General features: G+C 45.4%; 52 non-coding genes across 52 annotated transcripts; 39 read left to right on the top strand and 13 right to left on the bottom strand.

Moving 5' to 3' along the window:
* Positions 1–370: 370 nt before the first annotated feature.
* TRNAS-GCU (transfer RNA serine (anticodon GCU)) lies at positions 371–452 on the bottom strand. Its single transcript has one exon. It is a non-coding gene; the product is annotated as a tRNA-Ser (tRNA).
* A 177-nt stretch (positions 453–629) lies between these two features.
* TRNAG-CCC (transfer RNA glycine (anticodon CCC)) lies at positions 630–700 on the top strand. Its single transcript has one exon. It is a non-coding gene; the product is annotated as a tRNA-Gly (tRNA).
* Positions 701–840: 140 nt separating this feature from the next.
* Positions 841–913, top strand: TRNAM-CAU (transfer RNA methionine (anticodon CAU)). Its single transcript has one exon. It is a non-coding gene; the product is annotated as a tRNA-Met (tRNA).
* A 196-nt stretch (positions 914–1,109) lies between these two features.
* On the top strand, positions 1,110–1,181 carry TRNAW-CCA (transfer RNA tryptophan (anticodon CCA)). Its single transcript has one exon. It is a non-coding gene; the product is annotated as a tRNA-Trp (tRNA).
* Positions 1,182–1,910: 729 nt separating this feature from the next.
* Positions 1,911–1,992, bottom strand: TRNAS-GCU (transfer RNA serine (anticodon GCU)). Its single transcript has one exon. It is a non-coding gene; the product is annotated as a tRNA-Ser (tRNA).
* A 177-nt stretch (positions 1,993–2,169) lies between these two features.
* On the top strand, positions 2,170–2,240 carry TRNAG-CCC (transfer RNA glycine (anticodon CCC)). Its single transcript has one exon. It is a non-coding gene; the product is annotated as a tRNA-Gly (tRNA).
* Positions 2,241–2,380: 140 nt separating this feature from the next.
* On the top strand, positions 2,381–2,453 carry TRNAM-CAU (transfer RNA methionine (anticodon CAU)). Its single transcript has one exon. It is a non-coding gene; the product is annotated as a tRNA-Met (tRNA).
* A 196-nt stretch (positions 2,454–2,649) lies between these two features.
* TRNAW-CCA (transfer RNA tryptophan (anticodon CCA)) lies at positions 2,650–2,721 on the top strand. Its single transcript has one exon. It is a non-coding gene; the product is annotated as a tRNA-Trp (tRNA).
* Positions 2,722–3,450: 729 nt separating this feature from the next.
* On the bottom strand, positions 3,451–3,532 carry TRNAS-GCU (transfer RNA serine (anticodon GCU)). Its single transcript has one exon. It is a non-coding gene; the product is annotated as a tRNA-Ser (tRNA).
* Positions 3,533–3,709: 177 nt separating this feature from the next.
* Positions 3,710–3,780, top strand: TRNAG-CCC (transfer RNA glycine (anticodon CCC)). The gene has a single exon. It is a non-coding gene; the product is annotated as a tRNA-Gly (tRNA).
* A 140-nt stretch (positions 3,781–3,920) lies between these two features.
* Positions 3,921–3,993, top strand: TRNAM-CAU (transfer RNA methionine (anticodon CAU)). Its single transcript has one exon. It is a non-coding gene; the product is annotated as a tRNA-Met (tRNA).
* Positions 3,994–4,189: 196 nt separating this feature from the next.
* TRNAW-CCA (transfer RNA tryptophan (anticodon CCA)) lies at positions 4,190–4,261 on the top strand. The gene has a single exon. It is a non-coding gene; the product is annotated as a tRNA-Trp (tRNA).
* Positions 4,262–4,990: 729 nt separating this feature from the next.
* TRNAS-GCU (transfer RNA serine (anticodon GCU)) lies at positions 4,991–5,072 on the bottom strand. Its single transcript has one exon. It is a non-coding gene; the product is annotated as a tRNA-Ser (tRNA).
* Positions 5,073–5,249: 177 nt separating this feature from the next.
* TRNAG-CCC (transfer RNA glycine (anticodon CCC)) lies at positions 5,250–5,320 on the top strand. Its single transcript has one exon. It is a non-coding gene; the product is annotated as a tRNA-Gly (tRNA).
* A 140-nt stretch (positions 5,321–5,460) lies between these two features.
* On the top strand, positions 5,461–5,533 carry TRNAM-CAU (transfer RNA methionine (anticodon CAU)). Its single transcript has one exon. It is a non-coding gene; the product is annotated as a tRNA-Met (tRNA).
* A 196-nt stretch (positions 5,534–5,729) lies between these two features.
* On the top strand, positions 5,730–5,801 carry TRNAW-CCA (transfer RNA tryptophan (anticodon CCA)). Its single transcript has one exon. It is a non-coding gene; the product is annotated as a tRNA-Trp (tRNA).
* A 729-nt stretch (positions 5,802–6,530) lies between these two features.
* Positions 6,531–6,612, bottom strand: TRNAS-GCU (transfer RNA serine (anticodon GCU)). Its single transcript has one exon. It is a non-coding gene; the product is annotated as a tRNA-Ser (tRNA).
* A 177-nt stretch (positions 6,613–6,789) lies between these two features.
* On the top strand, positions 6,790–6,860 carry TRNAG-CCC (transfer RNA glycine (anticodon CCC)). Its single transcript has one exon. It is a non-coding gene; the product is annotated as a tRNA-Gly (tRNA).
* A 140-nt stretch (positions 6,861–7,000) lies between these two features.
* Positions 7,001–7,073, top strand: TRNAM-CAU (transfer RNA methionine (anticodon CAU)). The gene has a single exon. It is a non-coding gene; the product is annotated as a tRNA-Met (tRNA).
* Positions 7,074–7,269: 196 nt separating this feature from the next.
* TRNAW-CCA (transfer RNA tryptophan (anticodon CCA)) lies at positions 7,270–7,341 on the top strand. Its single transcript has one exon. It is a non-coding gene; the product is annotated as a tRNA-Trp (tRNA).
* Positions 7,342–8,070: 729 nt separating this feature from the next.
* Positions 8,071–8,152, bottom strand: TRNAS-GCU (transfer RNA serine (anticodon GCU)). The gene has a single exon. It is a non-coding gene; the product is annotated as a tRNA-Ser (tRNA).
* Positions 8,153–8,329: 177 nt separating this feature from the next.
* On the top strand, positions 8,330–8,400 carry TRNAG-CCC (transfer RNA glycine (anticodon CCC)). The gene has a single exon. It is a non-coding gene; the product is annotated as a tRNA-Gly (tRNA).
* A 140-nt stretch (positions 8,401–8,540) lies between these two features.
* TRNAM-CAU (transfer RNA methionine (anticodon CAU)) lies at positions 8,541–8,613 on the top strand. Its single transcript has one exon. It is a non-coding gene; the product is annotated as a tRNA-Met (tRNA).
* Positions 8,614–8,809: 196 nt separating this feature from the next.
* TRNAW-CCA (transfer RNA tryptophan (anticodon CCA)) lies at positions 8,810–8,881 on the top strand. Its single transcript has one exon. It is a non-coding gene; the product is annotated as a tRNA-Trp (tRNA).
* A 729-nt stretch (positions 8,882–9,610) lies between these two features.
* TRNAS-GCU (transfer RNA serine (anticodon GCU)) lies at positions 9,611–9,692 on the bottom strand. Its single transcript has one exon. It is a non-coding gene; the product is annotated as a tRNA-Ser (tRNA).
* A 177-nt stretch (positions 9,693–9,869) lies between these two features.
* Positions 9,870–9,940, top strand: TRNAG-CCC (transfer RNA glycine (anticodon CCC)). Its single transcript has one exon. It is a non-coding gene; the product is annotated as a tRNA-Gly (tRNA).
* Positions 9,941–10,080: 140 nt separating this feature from the next.
* Positions 10,081–10,153, top strand: TRNAM-CAU (transfer RNA methionine (anticodon CAU)). Its single transcript has one exon. It is a non-coding gene; the product is annotated as a tRNA-Met (tRNA).
* Positions 10,154–10,349: 196 nt separating this feature from the next.
* TRNAW-CCA (transfer RNA tryptophan (anticodon CCA)) lies at positions 10,350–10,421 on the top strand. Its single transcript has one exon. It is a non-coding gene; the product is annotated as a tRNA-Trp (tRNA).
* A 729-nt stretch (positions 10,422–11,150) lies between these two features.
* On the bottom strand, positions 11,151–11,232 carry TRNAS-GCU (transfer RNA serine (anticodon GCU)). Its single transcript has one exon. It is a non-coding gene; the product is annotated as a tRNA-Ser (tRNA).
* Positions 11,233–11,409: 177 nt separating this feature from the next.
* Positions 11,410–11,480, top strand: TRNAG-CCC (transfer RNA glycine (anticodon CCC)). The gene has a single exon. It is a non-coding gene; the product is annotated as a tRNA-Gly (tRNA).
* A 140-nt stretch (positions 11,481–11,620) lies between these two features.
* On the top strand, positions 11,621–11,693 carry TRNAM-CAU (transfer RNA methionine (anticodon CAU)). The gene has a single exon. It is a non-coding gene; the product is annotated as a tRNA-Met (tRNA).
* Positions 11,694–11,889: 196 nt separating this feature from the next.
* On the top strand, positions 11,890–11,961 carry TRNAW-CCA (transfer RNA tryptophan (anticodon CCA)). The gene has a single exon. It is a non-coding gene; the product is annotated as a tRNA-Trp (tRNA).
* Positions 11,962–12,690: 729 nt separating this feature from the next.
* On the bottom strand, positions 12,691–12,772 carry TRNAS-GCU (transfer RNA serine (anticodon GCU)). Its single transcript has one exon. It is a non-coding gene; the product is annotated as a tRNA-Ser (tRNA).
* Positions 12,773–12,949: 177 nt separating this feature from the next.
* On the top strand, positions 12,950–13,020 carry TRNAG-CCC (transfer RNA glycine (anticodon CCC)). The gene has a single exon. It is a non-coding gene; the product is annotated as a tRNA-Gly (tRNA).
* A 140-nt stretch (positions 13,021–13,160) lies between these two features.
* On the top strand, positions 13,161–13,233 carry TRNAM-CAU (transfer RNA methionine (anticodon CAU)). The gene has a single exon. It is a non-coding gene; the product is annotated as a tRNA-Met (tRNA).
* Positions 13,234–13,429: 196 nt separating this feature from the next.
* TRNAW-CCA (transfer RNA tryptophan (anticodon CCA)) lies at positions 13,430–13,501 on the top strand. The gene has a single exon. It is a non-coding gene; the product is annotated as a tRNA-Trp (tRNA).
* A 729-nt stretch (positions 13,502–14,230) lies between these two features.
* TRNAS-GCU (transfer RNA serine (anticodon GCU)) lies at positions 14,231–14,312 on the bottom strand. Its single transcript has one exon. It is a non-coding gene; the product is annotated as a tRNA-Ser (tRNA).
* Positions 14,313–14,489: 177 nt separating this feature from the next.
* Positions 14,490–14,560, top strand: TRNAG-CCC (transfer RNA glycine (anticodon CCC)). The gene has a single exon. It is a non-coding gene; the product is annotated as a tRNA-Gly (tRNA).
* A 140-nt stretch (positions 14,561–14,700) lies between these two features.
* On the top strand, positions 14,701–14,773 carry TRNAM-CAU (transfer RNA methionine (anticodon CAU)). The gene has a single exon. It is a non-coding gene; the product is annotated as a tRNA-Met (tRNA).
* Positions 14,774–14,969: 196 nt separating this feature from the next.
* Positions 14,970–15,041, top strand: TRNAW-CCA (transfer RNA tryptophan (anticodon CCA)). Its single transcript has one exon. It is a non-coding gene; the product is annotated as a tRNA-Trp (tRNA).
* Positions 15,042–15,770: 729 nt separating this feature from the next.
* On the bottom strand, positions 15,771–15,852 carry TRNAS-GCU (transfer RNA serine (anticodon GCU)). The gene has a single exon. It is a non-coding gene; the product is annotated as a tRNA-Ser (tRNA).
* Positions 15,853–16,029: 177 nt separating this feature from the next.
* On the top strand, positions 16,030–16,100 carry TRNAG-CCC (transfer RNA glycine (anticodon CCC)). Its single transcript has one exon. It is a non-coding gene; the product is annotated as a tRNA-Gly (tRNA).
* A 140-nt stretch (positions 16,101–16,240) lies between these two features.
* Positions 16,241–16,313, top strand: TRNAM-CAU (transfer RNA methionine (anticodon CAU)). The gene has a single exon. It is a non-coding gene; the product is annotated as a tRNA-Met (tRNA).
* A 196-nt stretch (positions 16,314–16,509) lies between these two features.
* TRNAW-CCA (transfer RNA tryptophan (anticodon CCA)) lies at positions 16,510–16,581 on the top strand. The gene has a single exon. It is a non-coding gene; the product is annotated as a tRNA-Trp (tRNA).
* Positions 16,582–17,310: 729 nt separating this feature from the next.
* On the bottom strand, positions 17,311–17,392 carry TRNAS-GCU (transfer RNA serine (anticodon GCU)). The gene has a single exon. It is a non-coding gene; the product is annotated as a tRNA-Ser (tRNA).
* Positions 17,393–17,569: 177 nt separating this feature from the next.
* On the top strand, positions 17,570–17,640 carry TRNAG-CCC (transfer RNA glycine (anticodon CCC)). Its single transcript has one exon. It is a non-coding gene; the product is annotated as a tRNA-Gly (tRNA).
* Positions 17,641–17,780: 140 nt separating this feature from the next.
* On the top strand, positions 17,781–17,853 carry TRNAM-CAU (transfer RNA methionine (anticodon CAU)). The gene has a single exon. It is a non-coding gene; the product is annotated as a tRNA-Met (tRNA).
* Positions 17,854–18,049: 196 nt separating this feature from the next.
* On the top strand, positions 18,050–18,121 carry TRNAW-CCA (transfer RNA tryptophan (anticodon CCA)). Its single transcript has one exon. It is a non-coding gene; the product is annotated as a tRNA-Trp (tRNA).
* Positions 18,122–18,850: 729 nt separating this feature from the next.
* On the bottom strand, positions 18,851–18,932 carry TRNAS-GCU (transfer RNA serine (anticodon GCU)). Its single transcript has one exon. It is a non-coding gene; the product is annotated as a tRNA-Ser (tRNA).
* A 177-nt stretch (positions 18,933–19,109) lies between these two features.
* TRNAG-CCC (transfer RNA glycine (anticodon CCC)) lies at positions 19,110–19,180 on the top strand. The gene has a single exon. It is a non-coding gene; the product is annotated as a tRNA-Gly (tRNA).
* A 140-nt stretch (positions 19,181–19,320) lies between these two features.
* On the top strand, positions 19,321–19,393 carry TRNAM-CAU (transfer RNA methionine (anticodon CAU)). Its single transcript has one exon. It is a non-coding gene; the product is annotated as a tRNA-Met (tRNA).
* A 196-nt stretch (positions 19,394–19,589) lies between these two features.
* On the top strand, positions 19,590–19,661 carry TRNAW-CCA (transfer RNA tryptophan (anticodon CCA)). Its single transcript has one exon. It is a non-coding gene; the product is annotated as a tRNA-Trp (tRNA).
* Positions 19,662–20,156: the final 495 nt, after the last annotated feature.

The raw sequence follows: 20,156 nt of genomic DNA, 5'->3' as shown, positions 1-20,156 counted from the left end.
CCTTTGTTGTTATCTTTTTTCATGTAACTACAACTCAAAACTACAACTGTCAGGCAATCGACAAACCCAAACACTAGATAAAGCGGGCTCTGCTCAAAAGACATCCCGATGTAACTGCTGTCCTCCCTTCCCTCTCTGGACATATGCTTACTTCCACAAAAAGCTGTCAAGAATACTCTTTAATAAGGCTGCCCCGGGTGAGTTTACATTGTCATCAGGCAGGGGGGTGATGTTTGCCCACACCCCAACCACTGCCTATGAACACAGAGAGACCTTCATGTAGCCCATCCAGGGAGGTTCCCCAGAAATGCATTACCTGGAATGTGACAAGAACTTTAGCAACAGAAGCCATAAAGAGCAGAAAAGCAACCGACGAGGATGGGATTCGAACCCACGCGTGCAGAGCACAATGGATTAGCAGTCCATCGCCTTAACCACTCGGCCACCTCGTCAAGATGAGTGCATGGCTGTGAAATGTTGGCTCACTCCTTGTCCATGTGAACTTACATTACATCTCGGACTAACTAATTGATCTCCCAACCACCGCTTCCATCATTTTCTGTTCAGGGGAGAAATTTTCTTTCCGACCACTGGAATCCCTATGGATTTCCAAGTCCCGTGTTACAGCTGCATTGGTGGTTCAGTGGTAGAATTCTCGCCTCCCACGCGGGAGACCCGGGTTCGATTCCCGGCCAATGCAAACCTCTTTTTCAGAGCACTGGTAAGTCAGGTCTCCGGAAAAGCGAGGTGCGTTTCACCCATTCTGAAGGAAATTCTTCTTTGCTATGTTGCAATGCATTACGTATGAAGAGCTTAAACTACAGACGGCCAGAAGCCTTTGCCTTGTTAGCGCAGTAGGTAGCGCGTCAGTCTCATAATCTGAAGGTCGTGAGTTCGATCCTCACACAGGGCACGCTTCTTTTACAGCTCCCCGTATAATCAACTAACTTATTGATTCCCCATCAACCGCTTGTCGTGTTTTCTAGCTCGGTGTCGCAAATGCATTGGTGGTTCAGTGGAAGAACTGTGAGCCTATGCGAACTATACTAATGCAAGACTAGAAAGGTGGGCCTTGTATTTAAAGACATTTTAAAACCTCAAGCACATCTGACCTCGTGGCGCAACGGTAGCGCGTCTGACTCCAGATCAGAAGGTTGCGTGTTCAAATCACGTCGGGGTCATTTGCCTTTTTTTGTATGAAAACTAGAGACATTACCTTAGTATTAAAGGGGTCATCTCATGAAACAGTAATGCTTTCAATGAAGAAATAAGAGAAAAGACAAAGATAAGTATTTTATTGTATAAAGTGGTGATACTGGAGCAGGAATAACATCTGAGCATAGGGGAGTGATGTTGGGCCACCCCTCTCAGCTGCTAACGTCCTCTTGTCTGATCACCACCTACCCTTTTGACCCTATCCCCTTAGCAATCTTTTAACCTCTCTTTTTCCATTGGTGTGCTCCTATCGCCCCTTCAAAGATGTCCTCTTGTCTCCCATTATAAAAAACATATCTATTATATTAAAGTAGATATCTATATACCTTTGTTGTTATCTTTTTTCATGTAACTACAACTCAAAACTACAACTGTCAGGCAATCGACAAACCCAAACACTAGATAAAGCGGGCTCTGCTCAAAAGACATCCCGATGTAACTGCTGTCCTCCCTTCCCTCTCTGGACATATGCTTACTTCCACAAAAAGCTGTCAAGAATACTCTTTAATAACGCTGCCCCGGGTGAGTTTACATTGTCATCAGGCAGGGGGGTGATGTTTGCCCACACCCCAACCACTGCCTATGAACACAGAGAGACCTTCATGTAGCCCATCCAGGGAGGTTCCCCAGAAATGCATTACCTGGAATGTGACAAGAACTTTAGCAACAGAAGCCATAAAGAGCAGAAAAGCAACCGACGAGGATGGGATTCGAACCCACGCGTGCAGAGCACAATGGATTAGCAGTCCGTCGCCTTAACCACTCGGCCACCTCGTCAAGATGAGTGCACGGCTGTGAAATGTTGGCTCACTCCTTGTCCATGTGAACTTACATTACATCTCGGACTAACTAATTGATCTCCCAACCACCGCTTCCATCATTTTCTGTTCAGGGGAGAAATTTTCTTTCCGACCACTGGAATCCCTATGGATTTCCAAGTCCTGTGTTACAGCTGCATTGGTGGTTCAGTGGTAGAATTCTCGCCTCCCACGCGGGAGACCCGGGTTCGATTCCCGGCCAATGCAAACCTCTTTTTCAGAGCACTGGTAAGTCAGGTCTCCGGAAAAGCGAGGTGCGTTTCACCCATTCTGAAGGAAATTCTTCTTTGCTATGTTGCAATGCATTACGTATGAAGAGCTTAAACTACAGACGGCCAGAAGCCTTTGCCTTGTTAGCGCAGTAGGTAGCGCGTCAGTCTCATAATCTGAAGGTCGTGAGTTCGATCCTCACACAGGGCACGCTTCTTTTACAGCTCCCCGTATAATCAACTAACTTATTGATTCCCCATCAACCGCTTGTCGTGTTTTCTAGCTCGGTGTCGCAAATGCATTGGTGGTTCAGTGGAAGAACTGTGAGCCTATGCGAACTATACTAATGCAAGACTAGAAAGGTGGGCCTTGTATTTAAAGACATTTTAAAACCTCAAGCACATCTGACCTCGTGGCGCAACGGTAGCGCATCTGACTCCAGATCAGAAGGTTGCGTGTTCAAATCACGTCGGGGTCATTTGCCTTTTTTTGTATGAAAACTAGAGACATTACCTTAGTATTAAAGGGGTCATCTCATGAAACAGTAATGCTTTCAATGAAGAAATAAGAGAAAAGACAAAGATAAGTATTTTATTGTATAAAGTGGTGATACTGGAGCAGGAATAACATCTGAGCATAGGGGAGTGATGTTGGGCCACCCCTCTCAGCTGCTAACGTCCTCTTGTCTGATCACCACCTACCCTTTTGACCCTATCCCCTTAGCAATCTTTTAACCTCTCTTTTTCCATTGGTGTGCTCCTATCGCCCCTTCAAAGATGTCCTCTTGTCTCCCATTATAAAAAACATATCTATTATATTAAAGTAGATATCTATATACCTTTGTTGTTATCTTTTTTCATGTAACTACAACTCAAAACTACAACTGTCAGGCAATCGACAAACCCAAACACTAGATAAAGCGGGCTCTGCTCAAAAGACATCCCGATGTAACTGCTGTCCTCCCTTCCCGCTCTGGACATATGCTTACTTCCACAAAAAGCTGTCAAGAATACTCTTTAATAACGCTTCCCCGGGTGAGTTTACATTGTCATCAGGCAGGGGGGTGATGTTTGCCCACACCCCAACCACTGCCTATGAACACAGAGAGACCTTCATGTAGCCCATCCAGGGAGGTTCCCCAGAAATGCATTACCTGGAATGTGACAAGAACTTTAGCAACAGAAGCCATAAAGAGCAGAAAAGCAACCGACGAGGATGGGATTCGAACCCACGCGTGCAGAGCACAATGGATTAGCAGTCCATCGCCTTAACCACTCGGCCACCTCGTCAAGATGAGTGCACGGCTGTGAAATGTTGGCTCACTCCTTGTCCATGTGAACTTACATTACATCTCGGACTAACTAATTGATCTCCCAACCACCGCTTCCATCATTTTCTGTTCAGGGGAGAAATTTTCTTTCCGACCACTGGAATCCCTATGGATTTCCAAGTCCTGCGTTACAGCTGCATTGGTGGTTCAGTGGTAGAATTCTCGCCTCCCACGCGGGAGACCCGGGTTCGATTCCCGGCCAATGCAAACCTCTTTTTCAGAGCACTGGTAAGTCAGGTCTCCGGAAAAGCGAGGTGCGTTTCACCCATTCTGAAGGAAATTCTTCTTTGCTATGTTGCAATGCATTACGTATGAAGAGCTTAAACTACAGACGGCCAGAAGCCTTTGCCTTGTTAGCGCAGTAGGTAGCGCGTCAGTCTCATAATCTGAAGGTCGTGAGTTCGATCCTCACACAGGGCACGCTTCTTTTACAGCTCCCCGTATAATCAACTAACTTATTGATTCCCCATCAACCGCTTGTCGTGTTTTCTAGCTCGGTGTCGCAAATGCATTGGTGGTTCAGTGGAAGAACTGTGAGCCTATGCGAACTATACTAATGCAAGACTAGAAAGGTGGGCCTTGTATTTAAAGACATTTTAAAACCTCAAGCACATCTGACCTCGTGGCGCAACGGTAGCGCGTCTGACTCCAGATCAGAAGGTTGCGTGTTCAAATCACGTCGGGGTCATTTGCCTTTTTTTGTATGAAAACTAGAGACATTACCTTAGTATTAAAGGGGTCATCTCATGAAACAGTAATGCTTTCAATGAAGAAATAAGAGAAAAGACAAAGATAAGTATTTTATTGTATAAAGTGGTGATACTGGAGCAGGAATAACATCTGAGCATAGGGGAGTGATGTTGGGCCACCCCTCTCAGCTGCTAACGTCCTCTTGTCTGATCACCACCTACCCTTTTGACCCTATCCCCTTAGCAATCTTTTAACCTCTCTTTTTCCATTGGTGTGCTCCTATCGCCCCTTCAAAGATGTCCTCTTGTCTCCCATTATAAAAAACATATCTATTATATTAAAGTAGATATCTATATACCTTTGTTGTTATCTTTTTTCATGTAACTACAACTCAAAACTACAACTGTCAGGCAATCGACAAACCCAAACACTAGATAAAGCGGGCTCTGCTCAAAAGACATCCCGATGTAACTGCTGTCCTCCCTTCCCTCTCTGGACATATGCTTACTTCCACGAAAAGCTGTCAAGAATACTCTTTAATAAGGCTGCCCCGGGTGAGTTTACATTGTCATCAGGCAGGGGGGTGATGTTTGCCCACACCCCAACCACTGCCTATGAACACAGAGAGACCTTCATGTAGCCCATCCAGGGAGGTTCCCCAGAAATGCATTACCTGGAATGTGACAAGAACTTTAGCAACAGAAGCCATAAAGAGCAGAAAAGCAACCGACGAGGATGGGATTCGAACCCACGCGTGCAGAGCACAATGGATTAGCAGTCCATCGCCTTAACCACTCGGCCACCTCGTCAAGATGAGTGCACGGCTGTGAAATGTTGGCTCACTCCTTGTCCATGTGAACTTACATTACATCTCGGACTAACTAATTGATCTCCCAACCACCGCTTCCATCATTTTCTGTTCAGGGGAGAAATTTTCTTTCCGACCACTGGAATCCCTATGGATTTCCAAGTCCTGTGTTACAGCTGCATTGGTGGTTCAGTGGTAGAATTCTCGCCTCCCACGCGGGAGACCCGGGTTCGATTCCCGGCCAATGCAAACCTCTTTTTCAGAGCACTGGTAAGTCAGGTCTCCGGAAAAGCGAGGTGCGTTTCACCCATTCTGAAGGAAATTCTTCTTTGCTATGTTGCAATGCATTACGTATGAAGAGCTTAAACTACAGACGGCCAGAAGCCTTTGCCTTGTTAGCGCAGTAGGTAGCGCGTCAGTCTCATAATCTGAAGGTCGTGAGTTCGATCCTCACACAGGGTACGCTTCTTTTACAGCTCCCCGTATAATCAACTAACTTATTGATTCCCCATCAACCGCTTGTCGTGTTTTCTAGCTCGGTGTCGCAAATGCATTGGTGGTTCAGTGGAAGAACTGTGAGCCTATGCGAACTATACTAATGCAAGACTAGAAAGGTGGGCCTTGTATTTAAAGACATTTTAAAACCTCAAGCACATCTGACCTCGTGGCGCAACGGTAGCGCGTCTGACTCCAGATCAGAAGGTTGCGTGTTCAAATCACGTCGGGGTCATTTGCCTTTTTTTGTATGAAAACTAGAGACATTACCTTAGTATTAAAGGGGTCATCTCATGAAACAGTAATGCTTTCAATGAAGAAATAAGAGAAAAGACAAAGATAAGTATTTTATTGTATAAAGTGGTGATACTGGAGCAGGAATAACATCTGAGCATAGGGGAGTGATGTTGGGCCACCCCTCTCAGCTGCTAACGTCCTCTTGTCTGATCACCACCTACCCTTTTGACCCTATCCCCTTAGCAATCTTTTAACCTCTCTTTTTCCATTGGTGTGCTCCTATCGCCCCTTCAAAGATGTCCTCTTGTCTCCCATTATAAAAAACATATCTATTATATTAAAGTAGATATCTATATACCTTTGTTGTTATCTTTTTTCATGTAACTACAACTCAAAACTACAACTGTCAGGCAATCGACAAACCCAAACACTAGATAAAGCGGGCTCTGCTCAAAAGACATCCCGATGTAACTGCTGTCCTCCCTTCCCTCTCTGGACATATGCTTACTTCCACAAAAAGCTGTCAAGAATACTCTTTAATAACGCTTCCCCGGGTGAGTTTACATTGTCATCAGGCAGGGGGGTGATGTTTGCCCACACCCCAACCACTGCCTATGAACACAGAGAGACCTTCATGTAGCCCATCCAGGGAGGTTCCCCAGAAATGCATTACCTGGAATGTGACAAGAACTTTAGCAACAGAAGCCATAAAGAGCAGAAAAGCAACCGACGAGGATGGGATTCGAACCCACGCGTGCAGAGCACAATGGATTAGCAGTCCATCGCCTTAACCACTCGGCCACCTCGTCAAGATGAGTGCACGGTTGTGAAATGTTGGCTCACTCCTTGTCCATGTGAACTTACATTACATCTCGGACTAACTAATTGATCTCCCAACCACCGCTTCCATCATTTTCTGTTCAGGGGAGAAATTTTCTTTCCGACCACTGGAATCCCTATGGATTTCCAAGTCCTGTGTTACAGCTGCATTGGTGGTTCAGTGGTAGAATTCTCGCCTCCCACGCGGGAGACCCGGGTTCGATTCCCGGCCAATGCAAACCTCTTTTTCAGAGCACTGGTAAGTCAGGTCTCCGGAAAAGCGAGGTGCGTTTCACCCATTCTGAAGGAAATTCTTCTTTGCTATGTTGCAATGCATTACGTATGAAGAGCTTAAACTACAGACGGCCAGAAGCCTTTGCCTTGTTAGCGCAGTAGGTAGCGCGTCAGTCTCATAATCTGAAGGTCGTGAGTTCGATCCTCACACAGGGCACGCTTCTTTTACAGCTCCCCGTATAATCAACTAACTTATTGATTCCCCATCAACCGCTTGTCGTGTTTTCTAGCTCGGTGTCGCAAATGCATTGGTGGTTCAGTGGAAGAACTGTGAGCCTATGCGAACTATACTAATGCAAGACTAGAAAGGTGGGCCTTGTATTTAAAGACATTTTAAAACCTCAAGCACATCTGACCTTGTGGCGCAACGGTAGCGCGTCTGACTCCAGATCAGAAGGTTGCGTGTTCAAATCACGTCGGGGTCATTTGCCTTTTTTTGTATGAAAACTAGAGACATTACCTTAGTATTAAAGGGGTCATCTCATGAAACAGTAATGCTTTCAATGAAGAAATAAGAGAAAAGACAAAGATAAGTATTTTATTGTATAAAGTGGTGATACTGGAGCAGGAATAACATCTGAGCATAGGGGAGTGATGTTGGGCCACCCCTCTCAGCTGCTAACGTCCTCTTGTCTGATCACCACCTACCCTTTTGACCCTATCCCCTTAGCAATCTTTTAACCTCTCTTTTTCCATTGGTGTGCTCCTATCGCCCCTTCAAAGATGTCCTCTTGTCTCCCATTATAAAAAACATATCTATTATATTAAAGTAGATATCTATATACCTTTGTTGTTATCTTTTTTCATGTAACTACAACTCAAAACTACAACTGTCAGGCAATCGACAAACCCAAACACTAGATAAAGCGGGCTCTGCTCAAAAGACATCCCGATGTAACTGCTGTCCTCCCTTCCCTCTCTGGACATATGCTTACTTCCACAAAAAGCTGTCAAGAATACTCTTTAATAACGCTTCCCCGGGTGAGTTTACATTGTCATCAGGCAGGGGGGTGATGTTTGCCCACACCCCAACCACTGCCTATGAACACAGAGAGACCTTCATGTAGCCCATCCAGGGAGGTTCCCCAGAAATGCATTACCTGGAATGTGACAAGAACTTTAGCAACAGAAGCCATAAAGAGCAGAAAAGCAACCGACGAGGATGGGATTCGAACCCACGCGTGCAGAGCACAATGGATTAGCAGTCCATCGCCTTAACCACTCGGCCACCTCGTCAAGATGAGTGCACGGCTGTGAAATGTTGGCTCACTCCTTGTCCATGTGAACTTACATTACATCTCGGACTAACTAATTGATCTCCCAACCACCGCTTCCATCATTTTCTGTTCAGGGGAGAAATTTTCTTTCCGACCACTGGAATCCCTATGGATTTCCAAGTCCTGCGTTACAGCTGCATTGGTGGTTCAGTGGTAGAATTCTCGCCTCCCACGCGGGAGACCCGGGTTCGATTCCCGGCCAATGCAAACCTCTTTTTCAGAGCACTGGTAAGTCAGGTCTCCGGAAAAGCGAGGTGCGTTTCACCCATTCTGAAGGAAATTCTTCTTTGCTATGTTGCAATGCATTACGTATGAAGAGCTTAAACTACAGACGGCCAGAAGCCTTTGCCTTGTTAGCGCAGTAGGTAGCGCGTCAGTCTCATAATCTGAAGGTCGTGAGTTCGATCCTCACACAGGGCACGCTTCTTTTACAGCTCCCCGTATAATCAACTAACTTATTGATTCCCCATCAACCGCTTGTCGTGTTTTCTAGCTCGGTGTCGCAAATGCATTGGTGGTTCAGTGGAAGAACTGTGAGCCTATGCGAACTATACTAATGCAAGACTAGAAAGGTGGGCCTTGTATTTAAAGACATTTTAAAACCTCAAGCACATCTGACCTCGTGGCGCAACGGTAGCGCGTCTGACTCCAGATCAGAAGGTTGCGTGTTCAAATCACGTCGGGGTCATTTGCCTTTTTTTGTATGAAAACTAGAGACATTACCTTAGTATTAAAGGGGTCATCTCATGAAACAGTAATGCTTTCAATGAAGAAATAAGAGAAAAGACAAAGATAAGTATTTTATTGTATAAAGTGGTGATACTGGAGCAGGAATAACATCTGAGCATAGGGGAGTGATGTTGGGCCACCCCTCTCAGCTGCTAACGTCCTCTTGTCTGATCACCACCTACCCTTTTGACCCTATCCCCTTAGCAATCTTTTAACCTCTCTTTTTCCATTGGTGTGCTCCTATCGCCCCTTCAAAGATGTCCTCTTGTCTCCCATTATAAAAAACATATCTATTATATTAAAGTAGATATCTATATACCTTTGTTGTTATCTTTTTTCATGTAACTACAACTCAAAACTACAACTGTCAGGCAATCGACAAACCCAAACACTAGATGAAGCGGGCTCTGCTCAAAAGACATCCCGATGTAACTGCTGTCCTCCCTTCCCTCTCTGGACATATGCTTACTTCCACAAAAAGCTGTCAAGAATACTCTTTAATAAGGCTGCCCCGGGTGAGTTTACATTGTCATCAGGCAGGGGGGTGATGTTTGCCCACACCCCAACCACTGCCTATGAACACAGAGAGACCTTCATGTAGCCCATCCAGGGAGGTTCCCCAGAAATGCATTACCTGGAATGTGACAAGAACTTTAGCAACAGAAGCCATAAAGAGCAGAAAAGCAACCGACGAGGATGGGATTCGAACCCACGCGTGCAGAGCACAATGGATTAGCAGTCCATCGCCTTAACCACTCGGCCACCTCGTCAAGATGAGTGCATGGCTGTGAAATGTTGGCTCACTCCTTGTCCATGTGAACTTACATTACATCTCGGACTAACTAATTGATCTCCCAACCACCGCTTCCATCATTTTCTGTTCAGGGGAGAAATTTTCTTTCCGACCACTGGAATCCCTATGGATTTCCAAGTCCTGTGTTACAGCTGCATTGGTGGTTCAGTGGTAGAATTCTCGCCTCCCACGCGGGAGACCCGGGTTCGATTCCCGGCCAATGCAAACCTCTTTTTCAGAGCACTGGTAAGTCAGGTCTCCGGAAAAGCGAGGTGCGTTTCACCCATTCTGAAGGAAATTCTTCTTTGCTATGTTGCAATGCATTACGTATGAAGAGCTTAAACTACAGACGGCCAGAAGCCTTTGCCTTGTTAGCGCAGTAGGTAGCGCGTCAGTCTCATAATCTGAAGGTCGTGAGTTCGATCCTCACACAGGGCACGCTTCTTTTACAGCTCCCCGTATAATCAACTAACTTATTGATTCCCCATCAACCGCTTGTCGTGTTTTCTAGCTCGGTGTCGCAAATGCATTGGTGGTTCAGTGGAAGAACTGTGAGCCTATGCGAACTATACTAATGCAAGACTAGAAAGGTGGGCCTTGTATTTAAAGACATTTTAAAACCTCAAGCACATCTGACCTCGTGGCGCAACGGTAGCGCGTCTGACTCCAGATCAGAAGGTTGCGTGTTCAAATCACGTCGGGGTCATTTGCCTTTTTTTGTATGAAAACTAGAGACATTACCTTAGTATTAAAGGGGTCATCTCATGAAACAGTAATGCTTTCAATGAAGAAATAAGAGAAAAGACAAAGATAAGTATTTTATTGTATAAAGTGGTGATACTGGAGCAGGAATAACATCTGAGCATAGGGGAGTGATGTTGGGCCACCCCTCTCAGCTGCTAACGTCCTCTTGTCTGATCACCACCTACCCTTTTGACCCTATCCCCTTAGCAATCTTTTAACCTCTCTTTTTCCATTGGTGTGCTCCTATCGCCCCTTCAAAGATGTCCTCTTGTCTCCCATTATAAAAAACATATCTATTATATTAAAGTAGATATCTATATACCTTTGTTGTTATCTTTTTTCATGTAACTACAACTCAAAACTACAACTGTCAGGCAATCGACAAACCCAAACACTAGATAAAGCGGGCTCTGCTCAAAAGACATCCCGATGTAACTGCTGTCCTCCCTTCCCTCTCTGGACATATGCTTACTTCCACAAAAAGCTGTCAAGAATACTCTTTAATAAGGCTGCCCCGGGTGAGTTTACATTGTCATCAGGCAGGGGGGTGATGTTTGCCCACACCCCAACCACTGCCTATGAACACAGAGAGACCTTCATGTAGCCCATCCAGGGAGGTTCCCCAGAAATGCATTACCTGGAATGTGACAAGAACTTTAGCAACAGAAGCCATAAAGAGCAGAAAAGCAACCGACGAGGATGGGATTCGAACCCACGCGTGCAGAGCACAATGGATTAGCAGTCCATCGCCTTAACCACTCGGCCACCTCGTCAAGATGAGTGCATGGCTGTGAAATGTTGGCTCACTCCTTGTCCATGTGAACTTACATTACATCTCGGACTAACTAATTGATCTCCCAACCACCGCTTCCATCATTTTCTGTTCAGGGGAGAAATTTTCTTTCCGACCACTGGAATCCCTATGGATTTCCAAGTCCTGTGTTACAGCTGCATTGGTGGTTCAGTGGTAGAATTCTCGCCTCCCACGCGGGAGACCCGGGTTCGATTCCCGGCCAATGCAAACCTCTTTTTCAGAGCACTGGTAAGTCAGGTCTCCGGAAAAGCGAGGTGCGTTTCACCCATTCTGAAGGAAATTCTTCTTTGCTATGTTGCAATGCATTACGTATGAAGAGCTTAAACTACAGACGGCCAGAAGCCTTTGCCTTGTTAGCGCAGTAGGTAGCGCGTCAGTCTCATAATCTGAAGGTCGTGAGTTCGATCCTCACACAGGGCACGCTTCTTTTACAGCTCCCCGTATAATCAACTAACTTATTGATTCCCCATCAACCGCTTGTCGTGTTTTCTAGCTCGGTGTCGCAAATGCATTGGTGGTTCAGTGGAAGAACTGTGAGCCTATGCGAACTATACTAATGCAAGACTAGAAAGGTGGGCCTTGTATTTAAAGACATTTTAAAACCTCAAGCACATCTGACCTCGTGGCGCAACGGTAGCGCGTCTGACTCCAGATCAGAAGGTTGCGTGTTCAAATCACGTCGGGGTCATTTGCCTTTTTTTGTATGAAAACTAGAGACATTACCTTAGTATTAAAGGGGTCATCTCATGAAACAGTAATGCTTTCAATGAAGAAATAAGAGAAAAGACAAAGATAAGTATTTTATTGTATAAAGTGGTGATACTGGAGCAGGAATAACATCTGAGCATAGGGGAGTGATGTTGGGCCACCCCTCTCAGCTGCTAACGTCCTCTTGTCTGATCACCACCTACCCTTTTGACCCTATCCCCTTAGCAATCTTTTAACCTCTCTTTTTCCATTGGTGTGCTCCTATCGCCCCTTCAAAGATGTCCTCTTGTCTCCCATTATAAAAAACATATCTATTATATTAAAGTAGATATCTATATACCTTTGTTGTTATCTTTTTTCATGTAACTACAACTCAAAACTACAACTGTCAGGCAATCGACAAACCCAAACACTAGATGAAGCGGGCTCTGCTCAAAAGACATCCCGATGTAACTGCTGTCCTCCCTTCCCTCTCTGGACATATGCTTACTTCCACAAAAAGCTGTCAAGAATACTCTTTAATAAGGCTGCCCCGGGTGAGTTTACATTGTCATCAGGCAGGGGGGTGATGTTTGCCCACACCCCAACCACTGCCTATGAACACAGAGAGACCTTCATGTAGCCCATCCAGGGAGGTTCCCCAGAAATGCATTACCTGGAATGTGACAAGAACTTTAGCAACAGAAGCCATAAAGAGCAGAAAAGCAACCGACGAGGATGGGATTCGAACCCACGCGTGCAGAGCACAATGGATTAGCAGTCCATCGCCTTAACCACTCGGCCACCTCGTCAAGATGAGTGCATGGCTGTGAAATGTTGGCTCACTCCTTGTCCATGTGAACTTACATTACATCTCGGACTAACTAATTGATCTCCCAACCACCGCTTCCATCATTTTCTGTTCAGGGGAGAAATTTTCTTTCCGACCACTGGAATCCCTATGGATTTCCAAGTCCTGTGTTACAGCTGCATTGGTGGTTCAGTGGTAGAATTCTCGCCTCCCACGCGGGAGACCCGGGTTCGATTCCCGGCCAATGCAAACCTCTTTTTCAGAGCACTGGTAAGTCAGGTCTCCGGAAAAGCGAGGTGCGTTTCACCCATTCTGAAGGAAATTCTTCTTTGCTATGTTGCAATGCATTACGTATGAAGAGCTTAAACTACAGACGGCCAGAAGCCTTTGCCTTGTTAGCGCAGTAGGTAGCGCGTCAGTCTCATAATCTGAAGGTCGTGAGTTCGATCCTCACACAGGGCACGCTTCTTTTACAGCTCCCCGTATAATCAACTAACTTATTGATTCCCCATCAACCGCTTGTCGTGTTTTCTAGCTCGGTGTCGCAAATGCATTGGTGGTTCAGTGGAAGAACTGTGAGCCTATGCGAACTATACTAATGCAAGACTAGAAAGGTGGGCCTTGTATTTAAAGACATTTTAAAACCTCAAGCACATCTGACCTCGTGGCGCAACGGTAGCGCGTCTGACTCCAGATCAGAAGGTTGCGTGTTCAAATCACGTCGGGGTCATTTGCCTTTTTTTGTATGAAAACTAGAGACATTACCTTAGTATTAAAGGGGTCATCTCATGAAACAGTAATGCTTTCAATGAAGAAATAAGAGAAAAGACAAAGATAAGTATTTTATTGTATAAAGTGGTGATACTGGAGCAGGAATAACATCTGAGCATAGGGGAGTGATGTTGGGCCACCCCTCTCAGCTGCTAACGTCCTCTTGTCTGATCACCACCTACCCTTTTGACCCTATCCCCTTAGCAATCTTTTAACCTCTCTTTTTCCATTGGTGTGCTCCTATCGCCCCTTCAAAGATGTCCTCTTGTCTCCCATTATAAAAAACATATCTATTATATTAAAGTAGATATCTATATACCTTTGTTGTTATCTTTTTTCATGTAACTACAACTCAAAACTACAACTGTCAGGCAATCGACAAACCCAAACACTAGATAAAGCGGGCTCTGCTCAAAAGACATCCCGATGTAACTGCTGTCCTCCCTTCCCTCTCTGGACATATGCTTACTTCCACAAAAAGCTGTCAAGAATACTCTTTAATAAGGCTGCCCCGGGTGAGTTTACATTGTCATCAGGCAGGGGGGTGATGTTTGCCCACACCCCAACCACTGCCTATGAACACAGAGAGACCTTCATGTAGCCCATCCAGGGAGGTTCCCCAGAAATGCATTACCTGGAATGTGACAAGAACTTTAGCAACAGAAGCCATAAAGAGCAGAAAAGCAACCGACGAGGATGGGATTCGAACCCACGCGTGCAGAGCACAATGGATTAGCAGTCCATCGCCTTAACCACTCGGCCACCTCGTCAAGATGAGTGCATGGCTGTGAAATGTTGGCTCACTCCTTGTCCATGTGAACTTACATTACATCTCGGACTAACTAATTGATCTCCCAACCACCGCTTCCATCATTTTCTGTTCAGGGGAGAAATTTTCTTTCCGACCACTGGAATCCCTATGGATTTCCAAGTCCTGTGTTACAGCTGCATTGGTGGTTCAGTGGTAGAATTCTCGCCTCCCACGCGGGAGACCCGGGTTCGATTCCCGGCCAATGCAAACCTCTTTTTCAGAGCACTGGTAAGTCAGGTCTCCGGAAAAGCGAGGTGCGTTTCACCCATTCTGAAGGAAATTCTTCTTTGCTATGTTGCAATGCATTACGTATGAAGAGCTTAAACTACAGACGGCCAGAAGCCTTTGCCTTGTTAGCGCAGTAGGTAGCGCGTCAGTCTCATAATCTGAAGGTCGTGAGTTCGATCCTCACACAGGGCACGCTTCTTTTACAGCTCCCCGTATAATCAACTAACTTATTGATTCCCCATCAACCGCTTGTCGTGTTTTCTAGCTCGGTGTCGCAAATGCATTGGTGGTTCAGTGGAAGAACTGTGAGCCTATGCGAACTATACTAATGCAAGACTAGAAAGGTGGGCCTTGTATTTAAAGACATTTTAAAACCTCAAGCACATCTGACCTCGTGGCGCAACGGTAGCGCGTCTGACTCCAGATCAGAAGGTTGCGTGTTCAAATCACGTCGGGGTCATTTGCCTTTTTTTGTATGAAAACTAGAGACATTACCTTAGTATTAAAGGGGTCATCTCATGAAACAGTAATGCTTTCAATGAAGAAATAAGAGAAAAGACAAAGATAAGTATTTTATTGTATAAAGTGGTGATACTGGAGCAGGAATAACATCTGAGCATAGGGGAGTGATGTTGGGCCACCCCTCTCAGCTGCTAACGTCCTCTTGTCTGATCACCACCTACCCTTTTGACCCTATCCCCTTAGCAATCTTTTAACCTCTCTTTTTCCATTGGTGTGCTCCTATCGCCCCTTCAAAGATGTCCTCTTGTCTCCCATTATAAAAAACATATCTATTATATTAAAGTAGATATCTATATACCTTTGTTGTTATCTTTTTTCATGTAACTACAACTCAAAACTACAACTGTCAGGCAATCGACAAACCCAAACACTAGATAAAGCGGGCTCTGCTCAAAAGACATCCCGATGTAACTGCTGTCCTCCCTTCCCTCTCTGGACATATGCTTACTTCCACAAAAAGCTGTCAAGAATACTCTTTAATAACGCTTCCCCGGGTGAGTTTACATTGTCATCAGGCAGGGGGGTGATGTTTGCCCACACCCCAACCACTGCCTATGAACACAGAGAGACCTTCATGTAGCCCATCCAGGGAGGTTCCCCAGAAATGCATTACCTGGAATGTGACAAGAACTTTAGCAACAGAAGCCATAAAGAGCAGAAAAGCAACCGACGAGGATGGGATTCGAACCCACGCGTGCAGAGCACAATGGATTAGCAGTCCATCGCCTTAACCACTCGGCCACCTCGTCAAGATGAGTGCACGGCTGTGAAATGTTGGCTCACTCCTTGTCCATGTGAACTTACATTACATCTCGGACTAACTAATTGATCTCCCAACCACCGCTTCCATCATTTTCTGTTCAGGGGAGAAATTTTCTTTCCGACCACTGGAATCCCTATGGATTTCCAAGTCCTGCGTTACAGCTGCATTGGTGGTTCAGTGGTAGAATTCTCGCCTCCCACGCGGGAGACCCGGGTTCGATTCCCGGCCAATGCAAACCTCTTTTTCAGAGCACTGGTAAGTCAGGTCTCCGGAAAAGCGAGGTGCGTTTCACCCATTCTGAAGGAAATTCTTCTTTGCTATGTTGCAATGCATTACGTATGAAGAGCTTAAACTACAGACGGCCAGAAGCCTTTGCCTTGTTAGCGCAGTAGGTAGCGCGTCAGTCTCATAATCTGAAGGTCGTGAGTTCGATCCTCACACAGGGCACGCTTCTTTTACAGCTCCCCGTATAATCAACTAACTTATTGATTCCCCATCAACCGCTTGTCGTGTTTTCTAGCTCGGTGTCGCAAATGCATTGGTGGTTCAGTGGAAGAACTGTGAGCCTATGCGAACTATACTAATGCAAGACTAGAAAGGTGGGCCTTGTATTTAAAGACATTTTAAAACCTCAAGCACATCTGACCTCGTGGCGCAACGGTAGCGCGTCTGACTCCAGATCAGAAGGTTGCGTGTTCAAATCACGTCGGGGTCATTTGCCTTTTTTTGTATGAAAACTAGAGACATTACCTTAGTATTAAAGGGGTCATCTCATGAAACAGTAATGCTTTCAATGAAGAAATAAGAGAAAAGACAAAGATAAGTATTTTATTGTATAAAGTGGTGATACTGGAGCAGGAATAACATCTGAGCATAGGGGAGTGATGTTGGGCCACCCCTCTCAGCTGCTAACGTCCTCTTGTCTGATCACCACCTACCCTTTTGACCCTATCCCCTTAGCAATCTTTTAACCTCTCTTTTTCCATTGGTGTGCTCCTATCGCCCCTTCAAAGATGTCCTCTTGTCTCCCATTATAAAAAACATATCTATTATATTAAAGTAGATATCTATATACCTTTGTTGTTATCTTTTTTCATGTAACTACAACTCAAAACTACAACTGTCAGGCAATCGACAAACCCAAACACTAGATAAAGCGGGCTCTGCTCAAAAGACATCCCGATGTAACTGCTGTCCTCCCTTCCCTCTCTGGACATATGCTTACTTCCACGAAAAGCTGTCAAGAATACTCTTTAATAAGGCTGCCCCGGGTGAGTTTACATTGTCATCAGGCAGGGGGGTGATGTTTGCCCACACCCCAACCACTGCCTATGAACACAGAGAGACCTTCATGTAGCCCATCCAGGGAGGTTCCCCAGAAATGCATTACCTGGAATGTGACAAGAACTTTAGCAACAGAAGCCATAAAGAGCAGAAAAGCAACCGACGAGGATGGGATTCGAACCCACGCGTGCAGAGCACAATGGATTAGCAGTCCATCGCCTTAACCACTCGGCCACCTCGTCAAGATGAGTGCACGGCTGTGAAATGTTGGCTCACTCCTTGTCCATGTGAACTTACATTACATCTCGGACTAACTAATTGATCTCCCAACCACCGCTTCCATCATTTTCTGTTCAGGGGAGAAATTTTCTTTCCGACCACTGGAATCCCTATGGATTTCCAAGTCCTGTGTTACAGCTGCATTGGTGGTTCAGTGGTAGAATTCTCGCCTCCCACGCGGGAGACCCGGGTTCGATTCCCGGCCAATGCAAACCTCTTTTTCAGAGCACTGGTAAGTCAGGTCTCCGGAAAAGCGAGGTGCGTTTCACCCATTCTGAAGGAAATTCTTCTTTGCTATGTTGCAATGCATTACGTATGAAGAGCTTAAACTACAGACGGCCAGAAGCCTTTGCCTTGTTAGCGCAGTAGGTAGCGCGTCAGTCTCATAATCTGAAGGTCGTGAGTTCGATCCTCACACAGGGCACGCTTCTTTTACAGCTCCCCGTATAATCAACTAACTTATTGATTCCCCATCAACCGCTTGTCGTGTTTTCTAGCTCGGTGTCGCAAATGCATTGGTGGTTCAGTGGAAGAACTGTGAGCCTATGCGAACTATACTAATGCAAGACTAGAAAGGTGGGCCTTGTATTTAAAGACATTTTAAAACCTCAAGCACATCTGACCTCGTGGCGCAACGGTAGCGCGTCTGACTCCAGATCAGAAGGTTGCGTGTTCAAATCACGTCGGGGTCATTTGCCTTTTTTTGTATGAAAACTAGAGACATTACCTTAGTATTAAAGGGGTCATCTCATGAAACAGTAATGCTTTCAATGAAGAAATAAGAGAAAAGACAAAGATAAGTATTTTATTGTATAAAGTGGTGACACTGGAGCAGGAATAACATCTGAGCATAGGGGAGTGATGTTGGGCCACCCCTCTCAGCTGCTAACGTCCTCTTGTCTGATCACCACCTACCCTTTTGACCCTATCCCCTTAGCAATCTTTTAACCTCTCTTTTTCCATTGGTGTGCTCCTATCGCCCCTTCAAAGATGTCCTCTTGTCTCCCATTATAAAAAACATATCTATTATATTAAAGTAGATATCTATATACCTTTGTTGTTATCTTTTTTCATGTAACTACAACTCAAAACTACAACTGTCAGGCAATCGACAAACCCAAACACTAGATAAAGCGGGCTCTGCTCAAAAGACATCCCGATGTAACTGCTGTCCTCCCTTCCCTCTCTGGACATATGCTTACTTCCACAAAAAGCTGTCAAGAATACTCTTTAATAAGGCTGCCCCGGGTGAGTTTACATTGTCATCAGGCAGGGGGGTGATGTTTGCCCACACCCCAACCACTGCCTATTAACACAGAGAGACCTTCATGTAGCCCATCCAGGGAGGTTCCCCAGAAATGCATTACCTGGAATGTGACAAGAACTTTAGCAACAGAAGCCATAAAGAGCAGAAAAGCAACCGACGAGGATGGGATTCGAACCCACGCGTGCAGAGCACAATGGATTAGCAGTCCATCGCCTTAACCACTCGGCCACCTCGTCAAGATGAGTGCATGGCTGTGAAATGTTGGCTCACTCCTTGTCCATGTGAACTTACATTACATCTCGGACTAACTAATTGATCTCCCAACCACCGCTTCCATCATTTTCTGTTCAGGGGAGAAATTTTCTTTCCGACCACTGGAATCCCTATGGATTTCCAAGTCCTGTGTTACAGCTGCATTGGTGGTTCAGTGGTAGAATTCTCGCCTCCCACGCGGGAGACCCGGGTTCGATTCCCGGCCAATGCAAACCTCTTTTTCAGAGCACTGGTAAGTCAGGTCTCCGGAAAAGCGAGGTGCGTTTCACCCATTCTGAAGGAAATTCTTCTTTGCTATGTTGCAATGCATTACGTATGAAGAGCTTAAACTACAGACGGCCAGAAGCCTTTGCCTTGTTAGCGCAGTAGGTAGCGCGTCAGTCTCATAATCTGAAGGTCGTGAGTTCGATCCTCACACAGGGCACGCTTCTTTTACAGCTCCCCGTATAATCAACTAACTTATTGATTCCCCATCAACCGCTTGTCGTGTTTTCTAGCTCGGTGTCGCAAATGCATTGGTGGTTCAGTGGAAGAACTGTGAGCCTATGCGAACTATACTAATGCAAGACTAGAAAGGTGGGCCTTGTATTTAAAGACATTTTAAAACCTCAAGCACATCTGACCTCGTGGCGCAACGGTAGCGCGTCTGACTCCAGATCAGAAGGTTGCGTGTTCAAATCACGTCGGGGTCATTTGCCTTTTTTTGTATGAAAACTAGAGACATTACCTTAGTATTAAAGGGGTCATCTCATGAAACAGTAATGCTTTCAATGAAGAAATAAGAGAAAAGACAAAGATAAGTATTTTATTGTATAAAGTGGTGATACTGGAGCAGGAATAACATCTGAGCATAGGGGAGTGATGTTGGGCCACCCCTCTCAGCTGCTAACGTCCTCTTGTCTGATCACCACCTACCCTTTTGACCCTATCCCCTTAGCAATCTTTTAACCTCTCTTTTTCCATTGGTGTGCTCCTATCGCCCCTTCAAAGATGTCCTCTTGTCTCCCATTATAAAAAACATATCTATTATATTAAAGTAGATATCTATATACCTTTGTTGTTATCTTTTTTCATGTAACTACAACTCAAAACTACAACTGTCAGGCAATCGACAAACCCAAACACTAGATAAAGCGGGCTCTGCTCAAAAGACATCCCGATGTAACTGCTGTCCTCCCTTCCCTCTC

Source organism: Spea bombifrons, chromosome 4 (genome assembly GCF_027358695.1).
Source record: "Spea bombifrons isolate aSpeBom1 chromosome 4, aSpeBom1.2.pri, whole genome shotgun sequence".
NCBI classification, from domain to species: Eukaryota; Metazoa; Chordata; class Amphibia; order Anura; family Pelobatidae; genus Spea; species Spea bombifrons.
This window is presented reverse-complemented; position numbering and strand designations above follow the sequence as displayed.